This window comes from Periplaneta americana, chromosome 2, assembly GCF_040183065.1.
Source record: "Periplaneta americana isolate PAMFEO1 chromosome 2, P.americana_PAMFEO1_priV1, whole genome shotgun sequence".
NCBI lineage: Eukaryota > Metazoa > Arthropoda > Insecta > Blattodea > Blattidae > Periplaneta > Periplaneta americana.
Genome location: NC_091118.1, coordinates 9,218,904 through 9,234,541, shown reverse-complemented (window position 1 = coordinate 9,234,541; position 15,638 = coordinate 9,218,904). Strand labels below are relative to the sequence as shown.

At 35.0% G+C, this 15,638-nt stretch overlaps 1 long non-coding RNA gene and 1 other non-coding gene across 2 annotated transcripts in view; both read left to right on the top strand.

Annotated features, from left to right (window-relative positions):
* The window catches only part of LOC138712680 (uncharacterized), a 253,862-nt gene that overhangs the window by 167,070 nt on the left and 71,154 nt on the right, over nt 1-15,638 (top strand). The gene's annotated exons all lie outside the window — the stretch shown is intronic.
* TRNAC-ACA (transfer RNA cysteine (anticodon ACA)) lies at nt 9,048-9,122 on the top strand. Its single transcript has one exon. It is a non-coding gene; the product is annotated as a tRNA-Cys (tRNA).

Genomic DNA, 15,638 nt, shown 5'->3' with positions numbered 1-15,638 from the left:
CGCGTCTGGCCACGAAACCAGGTGGCCCGGGTTCGATTCCTGGTCGGGTCAAGTTACCTGGTTGAGGTTTTTTCGGGGTTTTCCCTCAACCCAATATGATCAAATGCTGGGTAACTTTCACTGTTGGACCCCGGACTCATTTCACCAGCATTATCACCTTCATCTCATTCAGGCGCTAAATAATCTAAGCTGTTGATAAAGTGTCGTAAAATAACCCACTAAAATAAAAATAAATAAATGTACCGTTATGCCTGTACCCGCTTGAGCTGTACTGTGTACTTATAAACGTCCTCCTTATAAAGGTTGCAAAAGTCTAATACTGTAAACTTTAATAATTAGTTAAATATTGCAATTATAAAAAAATTGTAAGGACATTTTTTTCTCTTCCTTATGACATGAATAATCATCAGTTAAAATAATGGCACTTATACCCCTTACACCCTGTATGTATGATTTACACGACTCTGGTCCTTCATCGTGCTCTGAATGTAGAATATTAACAGATAGATCTTTAATTTAATTTTCTTACGAAAAGTCTATATTCGAAGCCCCTCATTATCTCCTGGCTTAGTTGCCTCATGTTAACTAGCTTCCTGCGTTTGGCTACTTCGAATGCAAGTTAGGTGTACATCCATTTTATACAGGGACATCATTTTATTTTTACTAACATTTTTAGTATTAACTTGCCTATACCTCTGGATGAACGCCGTTTGCTACCCCCTTCCACGACTGGAGTTTGATGATACTGGCGTAGTATACAAACAAATCACGTTACTAGGTATAGGAGGGAAGAAAAGTAGTTCATCCATTTACGTAAACTAGGAAATATTGCGCTTCTGAGTTTGATAATTTTCATTAGGTTTTTGTTTAATCAAAATACAGTGCCGTATTAACAATGAGTGTTTTTACTCACGAACTGAGTTGTCCATACGAACGTATTCATTATGCAGTGTATATTATACTGTCTACAGCACATTAGTGTACAATATAGAGAATGAAGTTAAATTGAAAAATAATCATAATATGGATATTTAAACACATTTTTATAATGGTGGCCGTTCATTTCGATACAGGCTTCAGTTCTAATGTGCATATTATCGCACTATAGACTACTGTACGTAATTCCAATTACCAGTTTCGTCCTTCGTACTAGTAACTCATGTTGAAATAATTCTGTACCTACTCTATAAAAGAGTACCTTACGTACTGTAAATTCAATCTTCACTTCTCCCCAATCCGAAAAGATAAAATTACTCAGACATACTATCTACTATCCGTCCAAGTGGTTATGTCGTAGAAAGTGAGGAAATCACGTGACATTTAATTACTTAACGAGGTCCCTTTATTTAAGTTATTTTAAGTAGTTGTATAATATTACGTAGACGTCCAATTCCTAACAGAAATTAATGTTCTCAGAAAAGAGCTAAGACAGCCCAGCCACTAGCTGGCGAATAAAAGCTGGTGGGAGGAAACCGGGATACGACGTAGGTAAATGGACGACAGTACCTGTGCGAAAATGATTCAATATTGAAAGCTCTTTCGTCGCTGGAAAACGCGAACATATTTTTGGAACGTACTGTTTACTATGACCGTAAGACTACTATGACTGTATATTAGGTCTTGGATCTGTGTGGAGGACGGTTGAACTTCATTAGTAGAAGGGGTGGGGGTGAAGTACATTCAAAAACTTAGGTACAATAAAAATTGAAGTAAAAATAAAATTATGTCCCTGTAGATTCGTAGTGGTAGTTACAAGTCATCAGGTTACGTTTCAGTGAACCGGGGAGTCGGTCCTCATCCACCGGTACTGTGTGTCTGTATAATTATGTTTATTCGTGTACCTGTGTAAGTTGTTGCACATTAGGAATACCACTTGGATTTAATGACCATAACGAAGTATATATATTTAAAGGCAGCTTATATGCAATAAAAGGTAATTTTTACTAAGGATGGACTAAAAAAAAACAGGAGTCAGCCTCTTTACTTCCAGGAGTCACCACATTTCGTCCAGACATGCAATGAGGAAACTATTCGAGCTAAGATAAAGATACATTTACTGAAATATATTACACAATATTAAATATAATATACATTGCTCTCAAAGACGCTATGAAGCTATGTATGTATCTTGAGATGCGCAACAAATGTAACGATATTAATTTAAAAATCACATTCGAATTTCTTCCTAGAACCCATTTTATTAACATTATGTATTAGTCGTAGTGAATAAAAGAAATCGAAATCTTAAAAAAATTAACAATGCATTCATCACATACAATTTTTAATCTCCATGGCTTCCTGGCGTCCGGAATTTATCTGCAGTACTCTGATTTGTACAATAAGCTTATGTAAAATGCATCTACTGTAGTTACTTTAGACCTAATTAAAGTTTGGAATAAACAAATGAAAAAAATATATATGTCAGCACAAAATTAAAATAAAACACATTATAATCTACTTTATTCTTATTGAATTTGGTATTCCCAAGAAACTAGTTTCATTAATTAAAATGTGTCTCAGTGAAACTACAGCAGAGTCCGTATAGGTCAGTTTCTGTCGGATGCGTTTCCAATTCACTGCGGGCTAAAGCAGGGAGATGCACTATCACCTTTACTTTTTAACTTCGCTCTAGAGTATGCCATTAGGAAAGTCCAGGATAACAGGCAGGGTTTGGAATTGAACGGGTTACATCAGCTTCTTGTCTATGCGGATGATGTGAATATGTTAGGAGAAAATCCACAAACGATTAGGTAAAAGACGGAAATTTTACTTGAAGCAAGTAAAGAGATAGGTTTGGAAGTAAATCCCGAAAAGACTAAGTATATGATTATGTCTCGTGACCAGAATATTGTACGAAATGGAAATATAAAAATTGGAAATTTATCTTTCGAAGAGGTGGAAAAATTCAAATACCTGGGAGCAACAGTAACAAATATAAATGATACTCGAGAGGGAATTAAACACACAATAAATATGGGAAATGCCTGTTATTATTCGGTTGAGAAGCTTTTATCATCCAGTCTGCTGTCAAAAATTCTGAAAGTTAGAATTTATAAAACTGTTATATTAGGCCTACCGGTTGTTTTTATGGTTGTGAAACTTGGACTCTCACTTTGAGAGTGAAACATAGGTTAAGGATGTTTGAGAATAAGGTGCTTAGGAAAATATTTGGGGCTAAGAGGGATGAAGTTACAGGAGAATGGAGAAAGTTACATAACACAGAACTGCACGCATTGTATTCTTCACATGACATAATTAGGAACGCTAAATCCAGACGTTTGAGATGGGCAGGACATGTAGCACGTATGGGCGAATCCAGAAATGCATATAGAGTGTTAGTTGGGAGGCTGGAGGGGAAAAGACCTTTAGGGAGGCCGAGACGTAGATGAGAAGATAATATTAAAGTGGATTTCAGGGAGGTGGGATATGATGGTAGAGACTGGATTAATCTTGCTCAGGATAGGGACCAATGGTGGGCTTATGTGAGGGCGGCAATGAACCTCCGGGTTCCTTAAAAGTTGAGCCAGTAAGTAAGTACGTAACTAAGTAAGTAAATAAGTATAATCTACTTTACGTGTTTCTACACATTACAGAGTGATCCGTTTGGGTATGGATAAAATAAAAACCGTAAAACATTTACTACTGAACTTTATTTGTTGAAACTTTGTGCATACAACACTGAAAGATGGGAGATTCCTCAGAGCTCAACATGACCCCCATTGCGCACCCTGCACAACTCATGACGGTGATGCAATTCAGCCCATGTCCGTTGTAACATAAGAGGGGTGATTTGCTGAAAAGCTTGAGTAATTCTTACTCTCAGATCATCAATGTACCTGGGCTTCTGTGAATAGACAATGTCTTTAACAAAACCCCACACGAAGAAGTCAAGAGGAGTTAGATCTGGAGAGCTTGGGGATCAAGTCAAGAGATAGCTGCTTCTCGTACTGGGTTTCGCCTGCGAACTTCAGCGTTTTTTTTAACACAGAACCTGTTTCTACAAATGTTCGATACCACAACATTAAGGAATCGTATTTAGGTACATTACGCACACCATACTCACGTCGAAATTCCTTTTGAATTCTTTTAACACTCTCAAATTTAGCATACCAAAGAACACATTGTGCCCGCTGTTGATTTGTAGTAGCCATTTTAATCATCTACGACTTTCATTTGTCCTTTCAGATTATGCATTGTTGATTGTCATATATGGAAACTCCCATCTTTCATTCATAATATAACCAGCAAGAAATTTTTCCTACTATCATAATAGCTTTATAATAATAAAAAATTAATATTATTCATACCCAAACGGATCAGATTGTACAATCATTGACTGTAAACATTTTAAGTGTTTCAAATGAAAAATTCCTCCTTCTTTCTGATAAAATACATGTTCTTCTTTCGTAATGGCGTGCTCACTGCCGAATTATTCTATTGTAGCATTAATTTACAACAGCGTAGCTTTGTTTTGCTTTCGTATGTTCACTGAACAGCAGACCTGAACTAAGTAGCGTTCTATGCCGTCTAGCTATTCTCCATAGGCTATATATCTACACTGTTTCAGGTAGCTTAGAGCTTTTAGGTAACCAAACGCAGGACTCTAGTGATGACTTATTAATAGGACTCGCAAGTTAATGACCTAAAAATCACAGAAAAATTATCTATAAAATCACCTTAAAGTTCTGAAAATATGGCATTTCGTCCACTTTTTTTGTCCATTAAAAATTAGTTCATTTTCAGTATTGTCCACTAATATCAAAGGTCCACAAATATTTTGTCCATTTTCTTTCTTTGGTCCACATTTTCTGTCCATTTTTATCTAAAGACCATTTAAAATTTTGTCCATACAACTAAATACAAGAACAGTTGAATTGCAGTTAATAGAAAACAATTTCATAATTATTAATGTGCTTTCTCGTGGTTTCCATGGTAATGAAATTCAATTTAATCTATATGCCAGAACTCTTAATGAGAAAACAAAATTTTTACAGTACAATTTCAAAGACATAATGGTAGATTTACTTTAATCTAAAGTAAAGGATAAAATAGTTTATAACAATCACTCATTCAGCAAAAATGGAGACCGATCGTACTGACGGTGCGAGAATCATGATATACAGGGTGATTCACGAAGATTTACCGTATCTTACGGATCTTATTTCCGAAGACATTCTGAGCAAAAAAGTCATATAAACATTTCAGAGTTACACTAATTGAAATTGTTTGTAAATGCCATTATTCTTTAGTTTGAAGGGTAAAAGAATATTACAGATAAAGAATGAACTATTCAGGAGTATCATTTCTTTAATTAGCTAATATTCTGAAGCTAAAAATGTGTTGTGAATTCCATAGTTCCTTCGTACAGAATTTTTATTCGATTTTTAACTACAAAATTACAATTTCTTGTAGGCCTACATTTATCACAACAATTGTTACAAATCACGCCACTCTTGTAAATTCTTCAAGACTGTACATTAGGAGGCATAATTACACTGTAAAAATCGAGTTCTTAAAGTCGTATGATTTGTATCAATTTTTGTGATAAGTGCGTAAGAATGATGTATGTATGTATGTGTAGCCTATGTATTTATTCACACTGCAAATGGGTATATACCCGGTGGCAGTGGTAACTAATTACACTCAATAATGACAATTAATAATAAACACAACTAATAAAAACAATAAATAATAATAATAATAATAATAATAATAATAATAATAATAATAATAATAAAAATGATAATAAAATAATAATAATAATAACAAGGAGCATCCTAAATTAAATGAAGCATGGTCACTTAAAATAACATTTAAAGTAAATCTAATTTGTATCTTAACCCTAAGTTCGAACTAAAACCCACGAGTGTGACAGGTTCATACCTGCACAAGTACCTTTCGGCACTACACTTATTTCGCTGTCAACTCACTCACTGTACTGATTCTACCTGATTTCACTAACACTTCTAACCATTTCACTGTTCAAATACTTTGCACAGCCACTTCACTGACACCAACACACTTCACTTACACAATAGACTTCACTGACACAACACACTTCCTCACTGATAGAACACTTCAAATAACAAGATATCAATTACACCCTTTAAGTAGTGTGTATAATATACTACCGTCTATTAGTAAAGTCATTTTTAGTTAAAAATTGAAAAAAAATCTGTTCAAAGCAACTGACAACACATTTTTGGCTTCAAAATACTAGTCAATTAAAGAAATGATACTTCTTAATAGTTCATTCTCTATTTGTAATATTCTTTTACCCTTAAAACTAAAGAAAATAGTAATATGCGTTACAAGAGCGGTATGTTGATGTTTTCATGTTCGAGGAAAAAATTGAAAAAGCGAAACGTAGTTGAGCTTTTTTAATTTCCGAGATCATGAAAACAAACATACCGTTCGTGTAGGCCTATCGTACATTATTTTGTGCGAAGATCGTTTATTACATACCTGAAAGACGAATTTCTAATTAGTTGCAATGAAATCTCCATCTTGGTTTCTGTTCAATGACGGCAACTTTTAAAAACAAAAAGATCTATCTTCTACATTGTTGCTATAAAATGTTTTCTGTGTTTACTATATTCCAGCAGGCCGTGATATACGTCTGTCTTTTTTTCCCCCCAGTCTATAAATGCGAACTTAAAACAAACGGTAAGGTTATGTAATGATTTATTTTTCATTTTTATATATTTTAACAATATTATTTATATAACATATTGCAGTAATAACATCCGCATCTGGAATCTTGTTGATTTTTTCACGGCTTACTTAATGTTACTTGTATCAGGAATGCAATAAGTTTCGTGGAGTAGTAGACTTTACTTAATTTTTGCAAATATTTAAAAACAATAATTAACATTGCAATTTAGGTGAAATTGCAGTGGTAAGTGTCCAATTTATAATTATTTCTATGTTAAACGTCTCTAAAAATAATATGTTAAAAGCCTAAAGCAGTAAAATGAATGTCGCGCTTAAGCGGTAAGAAGAGGGAAGTTGTTATGTGTGTTACGTTGGGAATACTGAATGTGGTATTTCACACTTACCGCGTATTGGTTCTGTGCGGAAAACAAGCAAATACGCACGATCTCGCACAAAGGTACTTTACAAACAAATTAAAATTAGTGTAACTTTCAAAATATTGAAGTTATGACAAATGTTTATATGTCTTCGGAAATAAGCTCCGTAAGTGACGGTAAATGCTCGTGAATCACCCTGTATATAATGCCCATTGTGTCACATATAGGAGTATACATGTTTGTATTCATGTATTTAAGGAATGTAAACACACACATGTTGGGAATAGAGCTGAAGTTGGTGCGGGAAACGTTGTGGCAGGGATCAAAAGAAGGGCCGAGCAACATCCAGACGAACCTCCCGCTGCCGTATTAAGGGAAGAAATTCAGGCCACTGAAGATCAAAAAATACTACAGAACTTACCAGAAAGAAATTCTTTGTTACGTACTGTTAACAGAACACAAAATGTAAAATTAAATTTGTAGTTAATTTCACTGTATATGATTGAAATAAAGTAGCCTAATATAATTTATTTATTTATTTGATTTATTTATTAAAAAATATGGACTAAAAATATATAAAATGGACAAAAATGTCTGAGGAAATTTCAGTATGGTGGACGAAATCATACAGTGAACGATTTTTATAAGTTGTAATTCGCTCTAGAGTATGCCATTAGGAAAGTTCAGGATAACAGAGAGGGTTTGGAATTGAACGGGTTGCATCAGCTTCTTGTCTATGCGGATGACGTGAATATGTTAGGAGAAAATCCACAAACGATTAGGGAAAACACGGAAATTTTACTTGAAGCAAGTAGCCTAAAGCGATCGGTATGGAAGTAAATCCCGAAAAGACAAAGTATATGATTATGTATCGTGACCAGAATATTGTACGAAATGGAAATATAAAAATTGGAAATTTATCTTTTGAAGAGGTGGAAAAATTCAAATATCTTGGAGCAACAGTAACAAATATAAATGATACTCGGGAGGAAATTAAACGCAGAATAAATATGGGAAATGCCTGTTATTATTCAGTTGAGAAGCTTTTATCATCCAGTCTGCAGTCAAAAAATCTGAAAGTTAGAATTTATAAAACAGTTATATTACTGGTTGTTCTTTATGGTTGTGAAACTTGGACTCTCACTTTGAGAGAGGGACATAGGTTAAGGGTGTTTGAGAATAAGGTGCTTAGGAAAATATTTGGGGCTAAGAGGGATGAAGTTACAGGAGAATGGAGAAAGTTACACAATACAGAACTGCACGCATTGTGTTCTTCACCTGACATAATTAGGAACATTAAATCCAGACATTTGAGATGGGCAGGGCATGTAGAACGTATGGACGAATCCAGAAATGCATATAGAGTGTTAGTTGGGAGGTCGGAGGGAAAACGACATTTGGGGAGGCCGTGACGTAGGATAATATTAAAATGTATTTGAGGGAGGTGGGATATGATGATAGAGACTGGATTAATCTTGCTCAGGATAGGGACCAATGGCGGGCTTATGTGAGGGCGGCAATGAACCTCCGGGTTCCTTAAAAGCCAGTAAGTAAGTAAGTAAGTAAGTATGGACTAAAAATATATAAAATGGACAAAAATGTCTGAGGACATTTCAGTATGGTGGACGAAATCATACAGTGAACGATTTTTATAAGTTGACATAATTAGGTGGACAAAATTGTTATAGACAAAACATTTCTGTGGACTAAAATCTCAACTGGACGAAAATTTCTGGTGAACACAAATACTGTGGACGAAATGTCACTGGATAATCAGTCTGGGAATCAAATATGGCATTAAAATTTAATAAAATAACCATGATTTTAATAGCGAATACAAATTTCCATCTGTGCAAAATACATTGTCACCAAAGTCAGTTACTAACTGTCGCAAAAAAACTTTGTATTTTTTTTTATTATAGATGTATTAATTTGTCATACAGAATAATATCTGTAATATTGACAATTAATATTTGAGGAGAAAAATTCGCTCCGGCGCCGGGGATCGAACCCGGGTCCTTGGCGTAGCTCAGTGGTCAGAGCGCTTGGTACACAGAACCAAGGACCCGGGTTCGATCCCCGGCGCCGGAGCGTATTTTTCTCTTCAAATATTAATTGTATTTTTTTTGTTTTACTTTCGGAATGTTTACGTCTTCACTTGTGAGATACAATTTTATGACTGCGGGCACTGCGTCTGCAGCATTTGTTCTGTTGCGTTGAATGGGGGAAGGACGTAACACACGTGATCAGGAGTCAAGGCTGATTCAACCGTAAGGAAAATTCTTGTAAGACGTATTCGAACTGCGTAAGGAATCTACAGTGTGTTCTCGAATATAGACTACGACCACACTGTGAAAAAATGTCCGTTCACAAGCAGAAAAGGGCAAAAATGCAACAAAAAGTATAACATTTCCTAAAAAATGACCCATAGACAATAAAAGACCGAAAAATGAAAAATATAAATAAGCTATATTAGTTCGTGTTGAAGTGAAACGAGTTTTTATTGCTTCTTGAGTTGTCTGTGATGTCTCAGTAAAAAAGATAATAGGCTATTTCATCAACTTCCGCGCCCTACTTATAACTTAAGTGTCAATTATAAGGCTCCAATTGACTAAACAACATGAAGAGAGAAAAATTGTAACATTCTGACGTAAAAGATATACTCTGACGCCACTCAAGGTACCATGTCATATACAGGGTGTTAAGAAAAATGTCTAATATTTTGAGAGGTGATATTATGCATCAAAACAAGAAAAAAGTTTAATAAACATGGATCCTAAAATTAATAGGTTTCATGAAAAACGTACTTTAAAATTCGTGTGTTGGTGACAGCTTAATAGGGTCACAAATTCTACTCTGTAGATCAACTGGTTCTCAGTATCGGCGTTTCTTAGCAAATAAATTGCCCGTCTTGCTGGAAGAAGTGCCATACCATCAAAGACTACAAACGTGGTTTATGCATGACGGAGCAGCTGCCTATTTGCATAACAGAGTCAGATGACATCTAACACGGATATTTAATCTTCGATGGATTGGTCGTGGAGGTACTATATCATAACCTTCTCGTTCTCCAGATCTTAATCTCTTGTACTCTTGTTTCCTCTATTACTGTACGATGAAAGAGTAATGGAACGGAGAAAAACTCTCTCCGGCGCCGGGATTTGAACCCGGGTTTTCAGCTCTACGTGCTGATGCTTTATCCACTAAGCCACACCGGATACCACCCCGGTGTCGGACAGAATCGTCTCAGACTAAGCTCCAACTCTTGGGTTCCCTCTAGTGGCCGCCCTCTGCACTACGTCAAAGATGTCTATGAACGCAGGACCGAAGTCCACACATGTGCTGAGGTGCACTCGTTTTGAGTGACTAGTTGGCCGGGATTCGACGAATAAGCGCCGTCTTAAATCACGAATCATATATATAGCCTATATATATTACTGTATCTTGTACAATAATAAGAACTATTTTCGTACTCTAATGGCTTTTAAAGCTGTCTATTCTATATTTTTAGTGCCTAAAAGTCAAGTTAATCATTGTCTGTTTTTCAAATACTATCCAGACGTTTGAGATGGGCAGGGCATGTAGCACGTATGGGCGAATCCAGAAATGCATATAGAGTGTTAGTTGGGAGACCGGAGGAAAAAAGACCTTTCGGGAGGCCGAGACGTAGATGGGAGGATAATATTAAAATGGATTTGAGGGAGGTGGGATATGATGATAGAGACTGGATTAACCTTGCACAGGATAGGGACCGATGGCGGGCTTATGTGAGGGCGGCAATGAACCTTCAGGTTCCTTAAAAGCCATTTGTAAATAAGTAAGTAAGGCTTATATTATTGAAAATCAGCCTCAACATGTCTAAACACAAAGTATGTAAATGTGTCACAACAGTGTAACAATGTATTTGTACCGACACTTCAAATGTTGACACAGATTACATGACATGGTACAACTGTTACAACAAAGCAAGAATTCATATAGTGCCTGACTACAGTTTAAAAGATGATAACACCACATACATTTCATATCACGCCTGTCAATTTTTTTTAAATGTGACACAATCGAGATATCGAAATGTGTAGGTTTGTGTAGACTCGCATGGAAATATGTAACTGAAATTAGACACGATTTGTTAGATTTCAACAAGTCACAGGTTCACGAAGATTTCTGTCCTCTAATTCAAGAGATAAACAGGAGTATAATAGGACTCCTACAAAAGAACTTTCAGGTTTCGAACACATGTAATTTACGTTCTATGAATCTGAGGTGCATGAAAATAGCACCAATGGAAAGAGAAAGTCAAAAAGTTTAGTTGTGGCAACATTGTTTTCCTAGTTGGTAACACTGCCTCATAATAGCGCATATAAACAAATTTGTTCATTGTTGAGGCGAAATGGCTGCTATAGAGGACAGAAAACCTTGATTTCCATGTGAACCAGTCGGTTATTAATGTGCAACGGCATTACCGAACAATGTTTGGTGCAGATCCACCCAGTGGGCCTACAATCCGTAAATGGGACACTGATTTTAAGGCAAGAGGATGTATCTGCAAAATGAAACAACGATCGATCATGCTATGCTACAACGTATGTGGCAGGAACTTGACTATAGGCTTGAAGTGTGCCGTGTTACCAAGGGGGGGACACGTTGAATATCTTTAAGGTAAGGAACTAAACTTTTTGAGTTTCTCTTTCCATTGGTGCTATTTTCATGCACCTAAGATTCATACAAATGTAAATTACATGCGTTCGAAACCGGAAAGGTGTCTTGTAGGAGTCCTGTAGCCTATGTAGGTCTGCTCCTAATTACATAAAAATCCATAGTTATAAGATAAATATTTGGATATGGGACAACTATGGCCAAGACTCGTAGCGGAAAATTGATATTTTATGAGTAACTTACAGCTCAAACGTGTAGGTACTTAAAATAAAAAAAAAAATAAAAAAATAGGCACGTAGAAACGACTAAAATACACAAAAAAGAGTGAAAATTAGAATAAATATTAAAAGTAATAAATATGTATGTATCTCTTCACTCCTATCGCCAAGTTGGATTTTTAACACGAGCAGCTGTGTTTTACGATGTATTAAATGCCATTTATTTCCATATTTTACCTGTGAAAAGTAAAGTCAACCTATCGGTCCAACGACTAATATACTCCTTAAGGGGACAGAGAATTGTGAATCTTGACGATGTTTATTGGAAGTTATATGTCTTACATAAGGAACTTTTTCTCGAAAACAGTTGAAGCTTTTCCAGCTCAAGAACACAACACATAACGTGGCTTTATGCTGAAACAGTAGTTTCTCTTCCATTTATTTTTTTATTGGGAAACAAATTTTTGTCCATTAGTATATATTTTTTCAATGATTTTCAGTACATTACCCCCTGTAATATCTCCAAAATTTAACACATTTCAAAACATTGTTTCTAGACATGTAAAACATCCAAATAAACTATTTCTGACAATTTCAGCTTTGTAGATTAATTAGGAGCCGAGAAAACGTTTCCTATGTATGGAAAGCTGAACTTAGGGAAAATACTCGTTAAAATAATACTTGTATACCCCTTGACAGAAACTATAAACATTTAAAAGAATACAATTTTAGTACAATCATTTGTGATATACCACTTTAAAGGGAAGAAAGCAAGGAATAATTTGTAAAAAATAATAAAAAAAGATGTAGGCCTATAGTTTCCCGTTTAAAATCAATATGAACATTAAGTGTTAAAAGTAAATCTTGTACACCCCTTGTCAGAAAATATAAACATTGAAAGGAATACAATTTTAGTATAAAGATTAATGATGTAAGTTATCATTTTAAAGGGAAAAAGTCAAAGAATAAATTGTAACAATAATAAAAAACTGTATAGTTTGCCGTTTAAAATCAGTAAATTTATGAAGATTAAGTGTTAAAAGTAAAACTTCTACATAGTTTGAATGGAAAAATGTATTTGAACAGACAACCAACTTTTGAGCTATTTTTCAACATATTCCTCAACGGAATTGAGATATTTGTCATACCGTGGGATCAAAAGAGGGGTGTAGAGGCTGTCAAACGCTGGTTTCGATCCCAGGCGGCAGACTTCTGTGACACAGGGATACAAAATTTGATCCCATTTAGTATTTAAAGTACATTAATTTTAAAGTTAAACGGATTTGATGGATTCGGTCCTTAGGTTATTTACTGGCTCGAACAAGGAACGTCAGAGCACCGCTGTATAGAAGGCTCTTGCTATCACCTTACGTGGTCTAGGTGAACTGGGTTGGAGATGCATACGTAAGGCATTACGGTACTTGCAAGGCCTTCGTAACCATCCGGGCGTGCCTACTGTTAATTATCACGTCCCACCTTCTTAGGGAGAAATTCTGCGTCTGAAAAGCTTAGTTTGTCATTTTAGTCACTCTTCGCTCCACCAACATCTAACTATTGTGCGGAAAATCTCGGAGACACTTTCCAATAACTAAACCCTTCACAATCGGAGCTTTGGTTTCCGCGAGGTGCTTACGGGCGATTCTATCTCAAATCGACGGAAATATAGAGAAAATTGACCTTGCAATTTTTAAATACAATGAAACTTTTTCTGTTCGTTGACAACTGTGATACAATGCTTTGTGCAAAGTTTGAGGCATCAGAACTTCATAGTGTTTAAATTTAAAATATTTTAATTTATCGTATTTTCATAAAATTAGCAACTTTAAACTGTTGTGGCTCCGAAACCCTTTCACCCAATGATAAAAATCATGGTTTATTTTGATGCCGAGAAATTAAAGTTTATATTGACATGTAAACAGTTTTTCTTACTTTTTATGGAAATGGAGAAATTTAGATTTTTCTTCATTAAGACGCCTTTGCCCACGAAAAAATATTTTAAAAATATATAGTTAGATTCCGCATTGAAAGTACAAATAAACACATATTTTTTTACTGGTGCACCGTTGATAAGAAAGTATTGAAAATATCAAATAAAGAAAATAAATAGTACGCGCGTGAGCTAACCAGCTGACTGTGAGGCGGGAGCTAGCCGAGACAACCAAGGCCAGAAGACAAACACGTGATGTTTCGTCTAGTAGCGCATAGCTGGGCTAGCTTTATCACAAGTTTTCATAAACACAGGAGTAAACTGACGCCCAATGCTCGCTTATCTTCATCTCTCGGCCAGTGCATGCAGTACTGCGTCGTTCAAGTCTAGGCATGTGAAAATTATCTATTTAATACCCTCGAAACTTATTGCCGAGCCACTAAGAAAACAATGCCTAATCCCTCTTAATAATGCAAGGTTTTTTCTGAATATTTTTTTACATTTTTACAAATGGGTAAAAAGCCTAAAAGCAAGTAAAATCAGATTATCTGTCTCTCTGTATACAATAAAAATAAGGATTACTTCTTAACATAACCTACCAAATGTCAGCTTCAAAATGAGCTCCCGTTCAATGTTCTGCAGTAAATGGTTCCAGAGTTCTGAGCGCTGAAAGAGGCTTGTTTTTATAAAATACGCTAAATTTGTCGCTCAACAAAACGAAAACCGTTTGACTTTCGATAGTATATTTTTGCAAATGCACTCTCCTCAGCACCTTGTATAAGTAGGGGAAAAATTAGAATATTAAAAAATTGCGAGGTTTTTTACTGATCGATTTCATATGGAATAGCCCTTACGGTGTGCAGGAATCGGGCGTATCCTGGGCGTGTCGTACAGGCAAGGAGTTCAGTGGCGGCCAATCAGTCGCTAATCTCCTAATGAAAGTGTTCTTAACCTGGAGTCTTTGGATTGGCTTCAGGGGTTCCGTGAAAGTCACATAAAAATTAACATGTATATTCAATATATTATTTCAACGTAATGCTTTAAATTTAATAAAATCGTATCTCAACGACACAATCCAAATAACGAAAATTGACAATTATTCAAGTGAACCTTCAATTATTAATATAGGTGTTCCCCAAGGCACAGTTCTAGGCCCTATTTTGTTTTTAATATATATTAATGACTTATTAAAAATTGACTTACAACAATACAACGGTGTTCACTATTCTTATGCAGATGACACAGTTTTACTTTTTGGTGGAAAAACCTGGCATGATGCATATAATAATTTAAACAATGGACTTACATTAATAAAAAAAATGATTTGACATAAATTATCTTTCTATCAACGAAAATAAAACAATAATTATTTCATTCTCATTATCTGAAAAATGTAACAAATCTCCTAAATCTTTATTAAGTATTAAATTACATAATTCTGATTGTTGTCTTATACAGTGTAAATGTCCGATTATTAAGGAGTCCTCTGAAGTTAAGTATTTAGGCATAATTTTCGATAATCATTTAACATGGAACCATCACATTAATTACCTTTGTAATAAATTACGTAAAATGGTATATTATTTTGTTTTATTGAGGAATTACTTATCAATAAGTTTATTACGCATAATATATTTAACTTTATTTCAGTCGGTAATTATGTATGGAATTATAGGATGGGGTAGCTCATTTAAAACCAATTTTAATCCACTTTATTTATTACAGAAGAAAATAATTAAAATATTTCTCCATAAACCTATTGATTCTCCATCTCAAAAATTGTCAGACTTTAATGTTCTTAAT